We start from the raw sequence: 16,398 nt of genomic DNA, 5'->3' as shown, positions 1-16,398 counted from the left end.
TCAACACGTAGAAACAGCTTCGTAATCATTTAATCGTGAAGAATAAAATAATCTCTGTACGATTCTTTTTGTTCTAATGCTCTTTGATTGTGATCCCTGACCTTTTGGAGATGAAATATTTTTTTTCTTTTTCGACTGTCCTAAATTGTTTATTAGGTAAGAACTTTACAACATTACTTATATTAGCAGTAATGGTAGACCTGGACAGTATTGTGTCTTCTCCATGTCGGAAAGCAAGAATAGCCAATAGTGTGGCAGAACTTGTGACCCTTTCCAAGGCCACGGCTCTTGCTTTCCCTGTGCTTGTGGACTGGTTTGGTGATCCACTGGGTGTCAGGATTTCTTCTGATAGCTTTGTAGAATGGATCAAGGAGGATAACCTCAAAGAATTTGTATGTGGAATCTTTGCCAACACAGTAAGTATTCAAGACTCTCAGAGCCCCACGGTGGTGTCCAGCTCTTTCCTCTGCAACAGGCTGAAGGCTTCAGGCAAACTTTAGCTGGTAACACCACGATGGACAGGCTAGTTGTAGGTAGCACCTTTAGGAACTGGGCATTTGCAGCCACCACGTTGCACATGAATCCGATATATGACATAACCCTGGTTGGCCTTATACACCCGTCTGTGCACTTTCTCAAGCAGTTGGGTGGGTTGAGTGAGGTAGGGAGGCCCTGTGGAGCTCAGAGAACTAGGAGTACTACCAGTGGTGCACCCTGCAAACAAAGCACATTACATAGGGCTGCTTTTCCCTCCATAGCTCCTGGATGTACTTGTAGGCACCCATCTTGGCTTACCTTGGAGCTGATGGCTGATACCAGATGGAAAGAAAAGAGCCCTTCTCCCCAAAGATACACATAAACATACACACAAACATACTGAATTATTTTTTTCAAGATTTTATTTATTTATTTGTCAGAGAAAGAGAGAGAGAGAGAGCACAAGCATGGGGAGCTGCAGGCAGAGGGAGAAGCAGGCCCCCCGCTGAGCCAGGAGCCCGATGCAGGGCTCGATCCCAGGACCCTGAGATCATGACCTGAGCTGAAGGCAGATGCTTAACCAGCTGAGCCACCCAGGCGTCTCCACACACACTGAATTGAATAAAGATGCATACCTTATATAAGAGAGCAAATGAGTAGTATTATATTGTCAATAGGAACTCAGAGAATCAGAGAAGGGAAAATTGATTGAGGTAGGAGCCTCCTTCATGAAGGAGGTAGAACCTGAGCTGGGGAGAATTTGCATGGTGCTTAAATGGTTAATAGAATTTCCCTAAGAACTTCATTTACAATAGAAATTAGTTTAGGCTTTTGGATGAATATGACTCATTTAAATGCTCAAAACCATGAATCACTCAGAGTAGCATTATGGGTAATTTTAATGAAACATCTTTCAAGTCTCTATTCCTTTGTTAACTGCTTCTATTGAATTTAAACAAAAGTCCCATTTCATTCCAAATTTAAATCCAAAAGAGATTTGATCTTTTCTTCCTGCCATTTTGCAACCAGTGTAATTTCTAACAAGTGCCTGGAATTAAGATGTGAGTCAGATCAGAAAACTGCATTTGGAACTGAATGGAATACCAAAGCAGAATGGGGATAAAGGGGAGATTTTAGAGTGACATCCAGTTAAAACCACTTGAACTGGCCCTCATCAATTCCTGACACCTCCTACCTTTAGGTGACTGGAAGGACCACTAATGTCCCACTATTTGGAATGCTGTGAGATTAGAAAAAATAACTTTAAAAAATTAAAAATTATAAGTAGCTCACACACAAAGATCTGCATGTAAATGTTAACATCAGATTTATTCATAAAACCCCAAATTGGAAACCAACCAAATGTCTATCCACTGGAATATAATATACAACTTGTGGTACATCCATACAACACAAGTAGTAAAAAGGAACAAAGTTGATTCATGCAGTAACAAGGTTGAGGCCCTACAGTGTAATGTTAAGTGAAAGAAGCCAAGCACAGAAGTCCACTGCCTACCATGTGATTCTATTTATATATCGTATTCTAGAAAAAAGGAAAATTATAAGGGCAGAAATCAGTTCAGTTGTTATCAGGGACCAGGAATGGAAGGAAAAAAATAAAAAAGGAAGGAAGGATGGGAAAGAAGATGGTGGAAAGAACCAAAGAGGCATACATTTAATTTTTTCTAGTATTTTTATCATAGTACAATAACATATAAAATTTACTATCTTAATCATTTTTAAGTGTATAAGTCAGTGGTATTAAGTACTTTCACATTGTTGTATAATAACCACCACACATCCATCTCTAGAACTCTTTTCATCTTGCAAAACTGAAACTCTGTTTATCCATTAAATAACAATTCCCCATTCCCCGCTATTCGAGCCCTTTGATACCACCATTCCATCTCTATCATTTTGGCTACTCTATGTACTTCATATAAGTGAAATCATACAGTACTTGTCTTTTTGTGACTGGCTTATATCACTCACCATACTATCTTCAATGTTTGTTTATCAAAGTTATAGCATATGTCAAAATTTCTTTTTAAAAGACTGAATAATATTCCATTGCTTATCCATTCATTCATTCATTGATAAACATTTGGGTTACCTCTGTGATTTAAATAGTGTGAATAAGGGGCACCTGGATGGCTCAGTCGTTAAGCATCTGCCTTCGGCTCAGGTCATGATCCCAGGGTCCTGGGATCCAGTCCCGTATCAGGCTCCCTGCTTGGTGCAGAGCCTGCTTCTCCCTCTCGCTCTGCCATTCCCTCCACTTGTGCTCTCCGGCTCTCTCTAACTCTCTGTCAAATAAATAAATAAATAAATAAATAAATAAATAAATAAATAAATAGTGTGAATGATGCTTGTTTTGTGAGCTAACATATAATCTATCCTGGAGAAACTTTCATATGCTCTTGAGAAGAATGTGTATTCTGCTGTTATCACATAGAATGTTTCATACATTCTGTTAGGACAATTTGATCTAAAGTATAGTTCAAGTCCAATGTTACCTTATTGATTTTCTGTCTGTATGATCTATCCATTGTTGAAAGTGGGGTACTGAAGTACTCTACTATTATGATAGTAGTTGTCTTTTCTCCCTTCAAATCTGTCAGTATTTTCTTAGTATATTTAGGACCACTAATGTTGGGTGTATATATATTTGTGATTATTATACCCTCTTTTTTTTTTTTTTTTTTTAAGATTTTATTTATTTATTTGACAGAGAGAGAGACAGTGAGAGAGGGACCACAAGCAGGGGGAGTGGGAGAGGGAGAAGCAGGCTTCCCGCTGAGCAGGGAGCCTGATGTGGGGCTCGATCCCAGGACGCCGGGATCGACCTGAGCCGAAGGCAGACGCTTAACGACTGAGCCACCCAGGTGCCCCAATTATACCCTCTTGATGAATTGATCCTTTTATCCTTTTATTATTTTATATGTGGTAATGTATATAATATATATATGTGTATATACACACACACACATATATTTTCTTTATCTCATGTTACAACTTTTGTATTAAAGTCTTTTTTTGTCTAATATAGATATAGTTACCCTTATTCTCTTTTGGTTTGCACTTGCATGGACTATCTTTTTGCATCTGTTCACATTGAGCATATGTGTGTCCTTAAAGCTGACGTGAGTCTCTTGTAGGTTGTGTATAGTTGAGCCTTATTATTTTATTCATTTAATCACTTCATGGCTTTTGACTGAAGAATAAATCCATTTACCTTTAAAATAATTATTAATAGTTAAGGACTTACTAATGCCATCTTATTATTTTCTGGCTTTTTGCATTTCCCTTTTTCCTTCCTTCCTCTCTTGCTGTCCTCCTTTGTGAGTTGATGACTTCTCATAGCGATATGTTTTGATATCCTTCTTTTTATGTTTTATGCATCTACTGTAGATTTTTGCATTGGGCTTACCATGTGGCTTACATAAAACATCTTAAAGACACAAGTCTATTTTATCCTGATAGTAACTTCAATCTCATATAAAAACTTTACTTTTTTACTCCCTCTTTTCATATTTTTGATGTCACAATTTATTTCTTGTATATTGTGTATTCATTAACAAAGGACTGTAACTATAGTTATTTTTAATACTCTAGTCCTTTAGCATATTACTAGAATTAAATGGTTAATACATTACCATAGTACAGAATTAGAGTATACTGAATTTGACTATATACTTACCTTTATCAGTGCCCTGTAAATTTTTATGTTTTCATGTTATGAATTAGCATCTTTTCATTTCACCTTAAAGAACTACTTTCAGTGTTTCTTGTAAGACAGGCTTACTGGTACTACAGTCCCTCAGCTTCTGTTTGGAAAAGTCTTTATCACTCCTTTGTTTCTGAAGGACAACTTTCCTGGGTAAAGTATTCTTGGTTGGCAGGGTTTTTTTTCAGCACTTTGAATATATCATTCCGCTCTCTTCTAGACAATATAGGTTTCTGCTGAGAATTGAAGTGCTTCTTTATAAAGATGGATAGAAATGTGCAGTCAAGCCCAGATTGTCTCCAGCAACACCTACATGAACAAACATCATCATATTGGCTTTTCATTCTTCCCTGTTTCACTCAACTTCTCCTTCCCCCCAAATTCTGCATCCTGGCATCACTTCCCAGATAAATACTGTACCCAGGTCATTGTCTGCTCTCTGCTTTTTGGGGAACCCAACTAAGACAACTTATTTACTTAATGTATGTATGTTTGTATGTGTGTATGTATTTTTGCAATGATAAATTTTCTTTTTCCTTTTTCTTTTGAAATAATTCCAAACTTACAGAAAAGTTATACAAAAGAATAGAGCAAAATAATTCCCATAATCTCTTTGTCTGGAAACTCAATCAAGTTTTGCCTTTAAATCATTTGAAAGTCACTTCAGCCAGAGATGGAGGGGCTTTCAACAGAAGGAGGTACAGCAACAATGGCTGCCTGCCTTTAGCTGCTCTCCTTTGATCAGAAGCAGCAGTCAATGATCAGAGCACAGATCTCCAATATTTGAAGGACAAGGTCCTTTTTGCCCCTCTGGCTCTCATAAGCTATGTGCAAGCTGCTCCAGGGACACATGCACAGCTGCCTGCCATGGGGCTGGGTAGTGATGGATAGATACCTGCTAATGTGCTGAAACTGACTGAGGTTAACCATAACTTACCTTAATTTACTGACCAAGATTTCCTCTGTTTGTTGCAAGCTCTCAATAGACTCCAGGATTCCAAAATAGTTACATCAGACAGATTCTGCCAATGCAGTTGTCCGGGTGGGAAGACAGATTTCTGATGCTTCCTACTCCATCATTCTCTCAGAATCCAGGAGTAATTATTTTTGTATTTACAAATGGATTCATTGATTCTTTGTCAGTGCTGGGGCTGCAAAGAAGAATGTCTATCATACAAACAAATGATTATCAAATGATGTATAAATATCCTGAAAGGTCTGTGCACAAGGTATTAGAAGTACACTGGAGAGACCCTGAACCAGCCATTCTCGTCTGCAGCACCCAGGCATCACTAATTGATCCAAGCTCTCTTTCACACAAATGGCTTTTGGAATCATTCCCAGTATAATGCTGGAGTTGTCCATTACCAAAGACACCAAAGTTTTCATTCTAACTTTGAAGTTTTTAAGTTAAACATTCTAAAAGTTTCAGGTCCTTTGAAAGCACAAATCAGAAATTATCATATGATAGATGTTATTCTTTGTTCTTTCAGCCCATGTAGGTTTCCCCAAACTTAGCTTTCTTTCATTTTATGCTCTTCTGGGACTAGCTTTGAGCTGCCTACAATTTTTAATGATAACTAGAAAGTTCCTTAATTCTTGCTTTAACACGAGACTCTGCTCACTCCGACTACTTACTTGCTGGATGGTAATAACTTGCTGTTGAGTAACTTTCACTGAAAGAAGTAAAACTTCAATCATCCTTTCCCCATGTAATTAGAATGTGTTGTAGTTAGTTCAAATTATTGCTTTTTAAATCTATTGTTCTCTATATCTAGAGACAAATATTCTATGTTAGCTTAATGTCATCCTGTGTTCCTGTAGCATTTATATAGTACGACCTGCTAATCTCACTCTACTTTCATTCAACTGAGATAGGAAAGATTATACCATCATTTCACATTGTCCCTTTGATTTGTCTCACTGGTCTTTAGGAAATATTTCTGGGAGAAAAAACAATGAAGCAAAATTGTTTCTCTTTTCAAAAGAAAAATCCTCTTTAAGGAAATGAAATACTTCTTTATGAAAATGGTTAGAAATAGGCAGCTGTCTCACAGATGGTAACCTCTCCAGAGATTTGAAGGCGCCCCTTCTTGAGACAAATGGGGCATATAGACAGGTGTGGAAGCCACTGCTACTGTTATGAAAAGTGAGAGCAAAGGTTTGGCATTTAAGGTTTTCCTACATCTTACACTAATTACAGTGACAAGGGACCAGTTCCTGGGAACTCAGTCTCTAGCCTAGGGAGAGGCTTGGGTGGTAGTTGGGGACTACTGGCCATTATAGCTATTTCAGGAGGAGGAACGTTTGGGGAAATCCTGCTAAATGCCAGGAGCTTTACAAACTTTATTTCTCTCTGTCCTTCTAATGATCTTACCAAAAAAATGCATTTTTCTCCAGATGGGGAAACTGAGGCTCAGAAAGATTCAGCAATTGTTCCCTGTCAAGTGTTGGGGCTACGTGATGGATACCCAACCCCAAATGATTACTCCTAACTAATCTTGGATTAGCATAGCACACACACCTCTCCCCCCATTGGTTCCTGGTTAATTCTCATAACCTAACTATAAAATACAATATCAAGTACCTAAACCCCTTTCCCCACTTCCTACAATCCATCCATCCCAGATGGGGCTGGGCTTTAGTGGAATCTAATGTCTTAAAAAAAAAATTTATTGGGGTAGGGATGGGGGTGCCCCTTAATTCTCTTAAAATAGCTTGGGAAAGAAGAAGGTCAGATTTCAGGGTCCTACTTTCCAGTCTCTCCCAGTATCTCCCATGACTTATTGCAAGAACAACTGCTGTCTTCCCCATCCAGAAAAGAGAAGGAAGTTCCAATTTTCTGTATGGAAAACCTAAGGCATTGGGGATGTGCTGGGAGTCTGAGACAAGAGGACTAAGATATCCTAAATAAAGAGGCAGCAGAACAGGACTCCTGAGAATAGTGGAAAATCCAATTTTCGCTCTGGCTGCCTTCAATTCAAGGTCGTTGTGTCCCACATCTCTCCCAGGGCTTCCTAAGGTCCCAAACACAGGGGCAAATGTGGCATGAATCATCTGTATGATTACTAAATATTTCCATTATCCAGGATAGGGCAAAGAAGGACTTTATATAAATGAAGGCCAAGGGGAAGTGCTGACACATCTAAGAAATGGCACCTTGGTGACTTTCCGATGACTGACCAGGGTCTCCCGAAGTCTCACTTCTAAAAGCATGATATCAGTCAGTAAACAAAAAACAACGTAAGAGAGATGACAAGCAGCTGGCTAGTACCATCTAGTGGTAACAGAGAAACAATAACCTTTTTTTTAATGACCTTTCAAAAATGGGGAGAGACTGAAACCTCCCCTTACTTTTCTGGGCACAGTGATGGTTTATTATTAGGTGCTGAGTTTGCACCTTTTCTCCAGGGGGAGATGAGGAGCAATACCCAGCGTACTTGTCAGAGAGAACAGAATGAGGAGATTAAGATGCCCTTCAAGATAAACTCATTTCAATGCTTTGGAATAGAGGCACAGAGATTTACACGAATAGCTCATTTTCTGTTTGGCTAGCTCTTGGAGCCGGGGATCTCTGTGGAGGGGCTGGGGGTTTTCTGAAAACCAGCTGCTTTGCTTACCAGCCTTGTCATCCCAGAACCAAATATCGGATTAAATGCTGGCCATGGCGATCGGGTTTAGGGCCTTTGTTGTGCTGCTTGTAGGTCTCACAGGCAGAATTTCAGAGCAGTGAATGCTCACAGCACACTTCTTCATGGGTTTTCAGCTGCTGCAGCTGCATGCCATTCAGCAAAAAAAATCAGTTACTACAATTTATTCAACACCTACTGTGTGCCAGGTACCACAGGAAGCATGTTAGCTGAATTGGCGAATTTAATGATTGAAACTAGGTTGAGGCAGGTATTCTTGATTTCATTTACATATAAAGAATAAATTTCAAAAAACCACATGACTTGTCCAAGGTGGCAGAGGTCACAGAGAGGTGGCACTTGCATGCAGCCAGTCTCGTACCCCCAGGCCACTGCCGAGGATATCCTCACAACTTAACACATGGTCCCTATCTTTAGGAAGTTTATATTTTTAGGAAGGTAAGACATGCGCAAAAATGGAAATATACCATGAGGGCCTCTGCAAAGTGGGTATGTTTCTGGAGATTGCCGACTGATGGACAAGGCTAGACCCGCTGAGATATTGATTTCCTCTACCCCATGAAAATGTCCTTATCTGTTAGCCAAGGGGCTCAGAAAGCCTCTTATCATCCCCTTTCTATTCAGTGGCCCTCATTTAAATGCAGCCTGATTTGCTGATAACCAATGAGTTGGCACCAGTGTAGAATAAGGAAATGCAGCATTTAGGAAGATTAATCTGGTGTCATGGGCAAGATGGACTTAGGTAAAGAATCTGGGGTCAGGGAGATCAGTAAGGAGGGAGTTGTGATCATCAGAGTCTCAGGAGCTGGGTCTGGACTGAAGCGATAGCTGTAGGGGTGGAGAGGAAGACATCATAAAAGAACCTCAGAGAGTAATTGGGACTTCGTTGTTTATGAGAGATGAAGAAGAACAATGATCGGTGACAGGAGGAAAAGGCTGTGTGTATGTGTGTGTGTGTCGGAGGGGAAGTCTATGTCAAGAATGTTGCACATAGTCCCAAAGTTAGTTATAGGAATGGGAAAGCAGCTTATCCTCTCTCACCAACCCCTGTGCGTTGATCAAATCAAGCTCCCGAAACAAGAGCTATTTAAATAAAATAAAAACAAGAAGTGACCTCTTTCTTCCAAGTCCATTATTAGCTCATTTTCTCATAATGATGTTTTTAGCTAATTGGCTTTAAAACGTATGTTAAATAGGGGCACCTGGGTGGCTCAGTTGGTTAAGCAGCTGCCTTCAGCTCAGGTCATGATCCCAGGGTCCTGGGATCGAGCCCCGCATCGGGCTCCCTGCTCAGCGGAGAGCCTGCTTCTCCCTCTCCCTCTGCCTGCCACTCTGCCTACTTGTGCTATCTCTCTGTCAAATAGATAAATAAAAAATATCTTTAAAAAAAAAAAGTATGTTAAATATTTTTTTTCTCCTGAATGTATAAATACCCTATGCTTATACACTTAAGAATTTATTTTTCTCCATTTTCTTTGTGTCATTTTGATATCCTGACCTTAAAATACCCTTTTAGCACTTTTTAAAAGCATTATATGCACCTAATATATCCATACTAAATATAGTTCTAAAGATGTGGGGAGAAAGTCTTACGTTTATGTATAAGGCAAAGGGTCTGTGTCTTTGCTTTCATTTAAATGTGGTAAACAGAGAAAAAATTGGCTCCCACAGTCTGTTTCCCTCTGATTCCAAGATGGGATGGACTTAATTCAGGATATTCCTCCTATGGACAGAAGGGGTTGATGGTCGACTGATGAAAGGGCAGAGCTAGAGCTGAAGAGGATGGAGGTATGCTGACTGTAAGGGTTCTACTGGGAGTGGGGTTGAATCTTTGTATAGTGCACACACACACACACACAGACATTTACATACAAATGCAAGATACACACACATGCAAACATACACATACAGAAACACACAAAGGTACACATATACCCACAAGCATGCATGTATAAACAACACACAGCAGTGCTCACTCAGGGGTATTAAAGCAACAGAAGGAAACATTTAATTCTCACTGGATGGACGTGGTCAGAAAAACAAGTAGGTAATTATTATTAGCTCAACTTTTAAAATCTTGCCGTGGCACACAAAATTTCACTATAGAAAGGACTGGGACTATTTTATGACCAGTTCTTTCTGATCACTACAAAGCAATTAATTTGCTCAGACCTATATACTCTAAGTCAAAATGTATTAAGTGTAACTTATTTTCTCTTTTCCAAGGTGAGATGATGCAAGGATATCCTTTAGAAAACCCTCTACACAAAGAATAAAATGAATTCATTATTGTGCACGTTTGAGTTTGAGGTGGTAGTGGGACGTCCTAGGGTTTGACGTGGTGTTCAAGGAGCCTATTGGAGTGGAGTGTGGATGAAAATCAGGGCTAGAAATATAAACATGGAAGTGATCAGCATAGAAGAACACTTTTATTAGGCATTGGAAGAACTACTCAGAGGTATTTTAGAAAAACATCACCTCAGGGAATGTCAGATAATATCATTAAGTAAATATCACTCAAAGAATGTCAGCTTTTAATGAAGACCCCTGAATGTACTTTTATTAGATTTTTAAGTGATAGGCTCAAGGGGCTCTCAGTTTGTTGATCTCAGTTTGGTTTTTAGTCACACATGAAAATAGATTTTCCCTCATTCGTGAGCCATTCCCTTAGAGAAAGTCTATGTTGACATGATCCCAAACTACCAAATCACAGTTCATTTGGGGCTTTGCAGTAGGTTCAGCAAGTGCTATCAGTTGCTATGGAATTGAAATCAAATATGGGCAAGAAAGGAGAGGGGAAAACTGAGGCAGGAGGAAGAGAAATTTATAATTACTCTATGGCTGATTTCTTCATGCTATCAAGGTATAACCTACTTTGGAATTGTTAATAGTTAATTAAGGACTCCCTTTTAAACTCTTGGGTTCTAGAGGCAGGTTTTTGCACTGACATAAATAGTTACCATTTGACTACATGGTGAGTTTTTCTTTTCCCTTAAACAATTATCACTCAGGGAAGAGGGAGTTCCACATTACAAGGTACTCCCTCAATTACTTTATTTTGAATAATAAAGACATATTTGGGAAAGACTCATATGCTTAGAAACACCTTAAGGAATGCTAATTTTGAAAGTTTTTTGAGAATTGATTTAAAAAAAAAAACAGCAAAATTTTGACACAGCCTTAGCCCTTGTTTGTACGACCAAGTAATTTTAAGTTTTGACTATAAGGAAGACTTAAAGTTTTAAAGGTCATTTTGAGAGCAATACAGTGGATATTTGCAAATAAATACCTACAAGACAAATTAAAAAATATATATCCCTGAAAAAATATATGATGGGTACTTGTGGCTTGGGATGAGATTTTCATTGATGGCGTCTACACAAATTAAAAATAACTGTCTCAGGGCACCTGGGTAGCTCAGTCGGTTAAGCATCTGCCTCTAGCTCAGGTCATCAGATCTCCAGGTCCTGGGATCGAGCCCCAAGTCCCCAAGTCTGGCTCTCAGCTCAGCAGGGAGTCTGCTTCTCCCTCTCCCTCTGCCTCTCCCCCTGCTTGTGCTCTCTCTGTCTCTGTCTTTGTATCTCTCTCTCTCTCAAATGAATAAAGAAAATCTTTTAAAAAATAGCTGTTTTTCAGTCAATTTAGATTGTAAAGCAGATGATGGGCTCTGGAAAATTGTTAGAATCTGAAAAGTGAGTCAAATGAGGGTGAGAGCAATACAGACAGGTGCATGTGAGACATTTGAATAAAGTCGTTTCAAGTATTGCAAGACTGGACAAATGCAATATTGTTAAATATAAATATATGCTTTTCAATATGTATGTAAAGCTAAATGAATAAATCAGATATCAGTAGATATTGGCCTATTTATATTGATAATGTTTATATTTCAATTGGCCAAAATCCTTTTTTGGGGTGGGGGGGTGGAGAGGAAATATAGAGAAAAGCTTGCTTTTTTGGTATTTTTCCAGGGCAAAAAATGGGATGGCCCCATATCTCTGAGTAATCTTTCCAACTGACCAGTTACTTATGTGCACTTGGAAGCCTGGCACTGCAGAAGGATGTAATTCAGTGAGAGACTTGCCTTGCACATGAGCTCTAGCTGCTCTCACCCCTGATTCATTGTGATTCTGGTTTAAGAAATTTGTCTGTAAGCCCAGGTCTTTCTAGATGGTATAAACATACAGTATTTCTCATCCTGGCAAATGAACACATAAGACAGTGTCTAGGGATAATGGGGTATCTCCGGTTTTATCTTAAAAACTTATGTGACTTACACTGCACTTATGTAAATTATACCACATAAATAGATTTATTTCTTTAAAAGATTGTGTTGTGTTTAACCCTATTTGTTCCTCTATATCATGGTGTGGGGTCATGTACCCCAGTGGTGTCCACCCCAAGTTGAGGAAGTATGACACAGGCCTGGACTGTGGAGTCAGGAAGATATTGTGACCTTGCTGCCTACAACAGTTTGACCTTGAGTTATCATCTAAACACTCCGAGGTTTGGTTTTCTTATTCACCCAATGGAGATTTTAATGTACAACTTGTAGAGCTGTCATGAGGATTAAACGGAATGCCAGATCTAAGAAGCATAATAAATGTTGGCTCCTTCCACCACACTAAGCTACCCTCAGAGACCAAGCTGTTTGGAGAGACTTATCCAGGGATTTAGGCTTGCACATTCTCAGACTTGGAATAGCTTAGATTTTAAGTCCACACTGGTTCTTACAGAGATTTTGCACCAAGATTATCTATCACACACCTGGGTTGGGCCCAGTATGATTTCTTGGATTGGATCTCTGGAACTTGGGGGCAAAGCAACATGAGAGGATGACTTACTTTCTGGAAAGAATGAGACAGTGACTGCCAGCAGCAAGCTTATGCTTGTCCTCCATGAATTTTCCCTCCCTCTTCCCATTCTGTCTCCAAGTCTCAGTCCTTTTTTTGATCCTTTCCTCCATTGAAATTCTTCTTGAAGACAGCACAAGCTTGTTAATTGTCCAATCCAGTTGCTTCTTCTTAATCCTCATCCTATCTCATCTTTTTGTCAGTCTTGATGCTGTAGATTTTTCGGCTTTGAAATGTTTCCCCCTTGATTTCTGCAGAACTTCTCTGGTAGGTTGTCTTCTGCCTCTCTCCCAGCCTTTCAATGGCTTCCTCCACTCAGCTTTTAAATACCTTTGTTTTGTCCTCAACCTTTTATGTTCTTACTCTCTATACTCCCTTTTGTGTATTTGTGAGGGGTTGTCAATATCTATAAATTTGACTGTGATTCTTTAGTTTCTTTTCCCCAATCCATGCTCTATATAGTATAGTGATTTTAATTTAAAAAGTTAAAGTTTACTGGTGCTGATGGAGTAACAAATGTATCAGAGAATGATTGGGGTTATGGCTTGAGAAGTAGGCAGGGATGAAATCATGAGGATCCTTCTACCCTTATTAATAGATCAATCTCAACAGGAGAGTTAGGCTGGGTTGAAAAACAACCTTGCAACCTCACTGGCTTAATATAGGAAGAACTTGTTCATACCAAGCATCTTCCACAGGTAAGCTGTGAGCTCTGCTTCACATCATCCTCACTCTGGGACCCAGGCTGCTGAAGTGGCCTTTATCTGAAGCACTGTTGTCAAAGCAGACAGAAAGAAAGAGGACAGAATTGCATATTGGCTCTTAAAACTTACGGCTAGAAATCACTTGTAGCACTTCTGAAAAAATTTCATTGACTAAAGCAGGTCAAATGCCACATTCAATTTCAAGAGGGCAAAACATGCTCCCCTACCATGTGCCTGAAGGAGAGCTGGAAACATCTGGTGGACAGCCCTGATGACTACCTAATTCTATCACAAAACACACAGTGAGTTTAATTTCCTTCTGACGTGCAAAGTGTTTACCCCTCCCTAAATGATGATAGCCCAAAAGTTCAACCAGCTAACTGCATCCCACTCCAAGTGTAGCGTCTCTGAGTGAGGCCTTTGGTCACTTTGGTCCTGGCATATCTCCTCTTACTGCACAGTCCTATAAACTAATTAGGTAAGTTGTGTCTCTCCCACATACCCAATATATGACTATAACACTGTCAGGATAGCAACAATAGCATTAAGCTGGAGGGAGAATAAAGATACACACACCTCCCTGGTACACTGCAACACTGAAATCCCCCTGGGTAAATGTTGCAACAACTCTCAACCTAGAGAACAGAAAATGTTGCGTGTGATTAGGGCCCCTATGCTATTCCCTGACGAAGGGCTCATCAGTCTATTGTTTTCTGTAGCTCTTGGCTCTTTCTTCTGTGAGACTTTTTCTTTTCCATTATCCTTCTTGAGTAGTGCTAGAAATGCCTTCTTTAGGGCTACAGCATTTTCTCAGCCCACTCCCTGCCCATTGATGTTTGAGGGCCTAAGGATCATTTTTAGTTCCAAAACGTCAGTCTTCTTTAGTCCAGCCTATATGATTCTTTTGCTGTATGATTCTCTCAAAATCTTAGATTCTTTTCTGTTCAATTCCAGGCAGTTCTACATACCAATGGCCACACACACAGTCCTCAAGACTTAGATCTTAGTTTTCAAATCAACTATATTTCTTTACTTTTTTACCCTCATGAGCTACTAGCCTAGCCTCTCCTTGAGTGAATTATAGCTACCTGAGACTGCCAGGCACAGGGGGAAAAAACTCTATAGTTTCTTTTCACTGAGCCATCTTAACCAACTGGGGAAAGCCTTACTGGACACTACACCTTAATTTTATGTTTTCCCTGAATTACTTTAGTTTATCCAGAGATCTTCAAAATAGATCTGATGACATATTCTTAATTTGGTCCCAGTACAAGGTTCAGTTTTAATGAGCCATCTTTGCTAAAAGTCCTCATTTTTTTTTTCTGTTTGAGGTTAAGAAGCAATATCAACATTCTCTTAATTTCTAGACCTCTCCATTTTATTTTTAAACATTATGCTTGTGCTGGGGAGAAACTTCCTATGTCTTCAGATCCTTCTATCTGTACTAAGAATTGAATTGACAAGAGACAGATTAACAGATGACTATCAAATTTAGTTTCATATGATGGGGAATACACATACACACATGAAATTCCAAAGACAGACAAAATGAGGTACATATATCATTCTGAACTAAGGAGAAGGGAGTAAGAGTCTGGGACCTCAATGGGAAGAAATGCAATTTGTAGGAAGATGAAAAAAAGTAAATATTTGGTAAAAATGTTTGCTGGGCCACATAATGGGATATAGGAATTTTAACAAACAGACTTTGCTAAATTCTTCTTTGTTTACCACCCCTAGTTTTTATCATAATGTAGTTATCTATGGTGATCACTCTCTTCCTGGAGCAGGTCCTCTATCTAAATTCTTTTTAGGCAGTTGAGGAAAAGGTAAAGAGCTTTTCCTGAATCTGCTAGATTTTGGTTGCATTTAGCTCAAAATAATGTTCATGCCAAAGTGGCCCATTTTGGAGCAATCTGCCCTTAGCCCCTTGCAAATTGGTCATTACTTTTTTCAGCTCATTTCTTTCTCAGAGTACCATGTCAAGCATAGTCAATTGCAGCCAACACACACTACTGACTCTGTGTCTCAATCTCTTCCCATATTACTACAACTTCATTATACTCATGATCTGCCTAAAAAGTTAGTTTGGCTAGAGTTTTCTAACTGCTTTTAACATGGGTTACCATCTTTGTAGCCTCTAGGATCAGTTTACTCCTCACTACCATCCAACCTCTCCACTAATGTCACATCTTTTAGGTTTCTTTGTTATGGAATCACCCACTTCTGGTAACAATATATGTATCTGTCAAAATAGGCAAGGTTACATCGAGGTAAAAACCAAACACTTTATGGCTTAACACGACAAAAGACTATTGCATCTCCCAAAGTCCGAAACAGACCTGGACAAGACTCCAGGACAGCCGTACTCCAGGCCATGACTCTGTGATCCAAAGGGCTTCAATCTTCTTAGTTAGGCTTTTGCAGTCAATGAGGCAAGAGAAGAGTGGGGAAGAGAGCTGAGTATTAGAAATAAATACTTTCATATAGGAGTATCATGATATTTTTACTCAACATGTTATTTAATTGGCTAAATCAAGTCAGATAGTTATGCTTAATTTTAAAGAGACAGAGAGGTGTAATCTTCTCAATCTTCCCATGTGCCCAGAAGCAGAGAGCTGTATATTGGTGAATGGTGGTAATGCCTACCACAGTCTGCTTTGTATTACACTGATGTGTGTGTGTGTGTGTAATGTGTGTGCATGTGTGGAAGTCTGTTTCTCCACAGCATGAATGAATGCTTTAATGGCAGAAATTATCCATATCTGTATCCTCAGCTTTAAAACTTGTGACTGGCATATGTACAGATTCAATAGATATATTTCATACTGAAGTGCTAACACTTCCCCAAATGTATTATATTATTATTTTAAACTCTTTTCCCTTTTCTTGGAATCTCCAAACTTTCCCTAACTCTCAGCAGATTAACTACTACTCTTTTTGAATTCATCTCAGGCATCATCTCCTTTTGACAAAATAATAATTAT

At 39.1% G+C, this 16,398-nt stretch overlaps 1 long non-coding RNA gene and 1 pseudogene across 1 annotated transcript in view; one reads left to right on the top strand and one right to left on the bottom strand.

Annotated features, from left to right (window-relative positions):
* The window catches only part of LOC144381482 (uncharacterized), a 108,785-nt gene that overhangs the window by 80,846 nt on the left and 11,541 nt on the right, over positions 1-16,398 (top strand). The gene's annotated exons all lie outside the window — the stretch shown is intronic.
* LOC118519267 (large ribosomal subunit protein eL15 pseudogene) lies at positions 183-785 on the bottom strand (annotated as a pseudogene).

Source organism: Halichoerus grypus, chromosome 4, assembly GCF_964656455.1.
Source record: "Halichoerus grypus chromosome 4, mHalGry1.hap1.1, whole genome shotgun sequence".
NCBI classification, from domain to species: domain Eukaryota; kingdom Metazoa; phylum Chordata; class Mammalia; order Carnivora; family Phocidae; genus Halichoerus; species Halichoerus grypus.
This window is presented reverse-complemented; position numbering and strand designations above follow the sequence as displayed.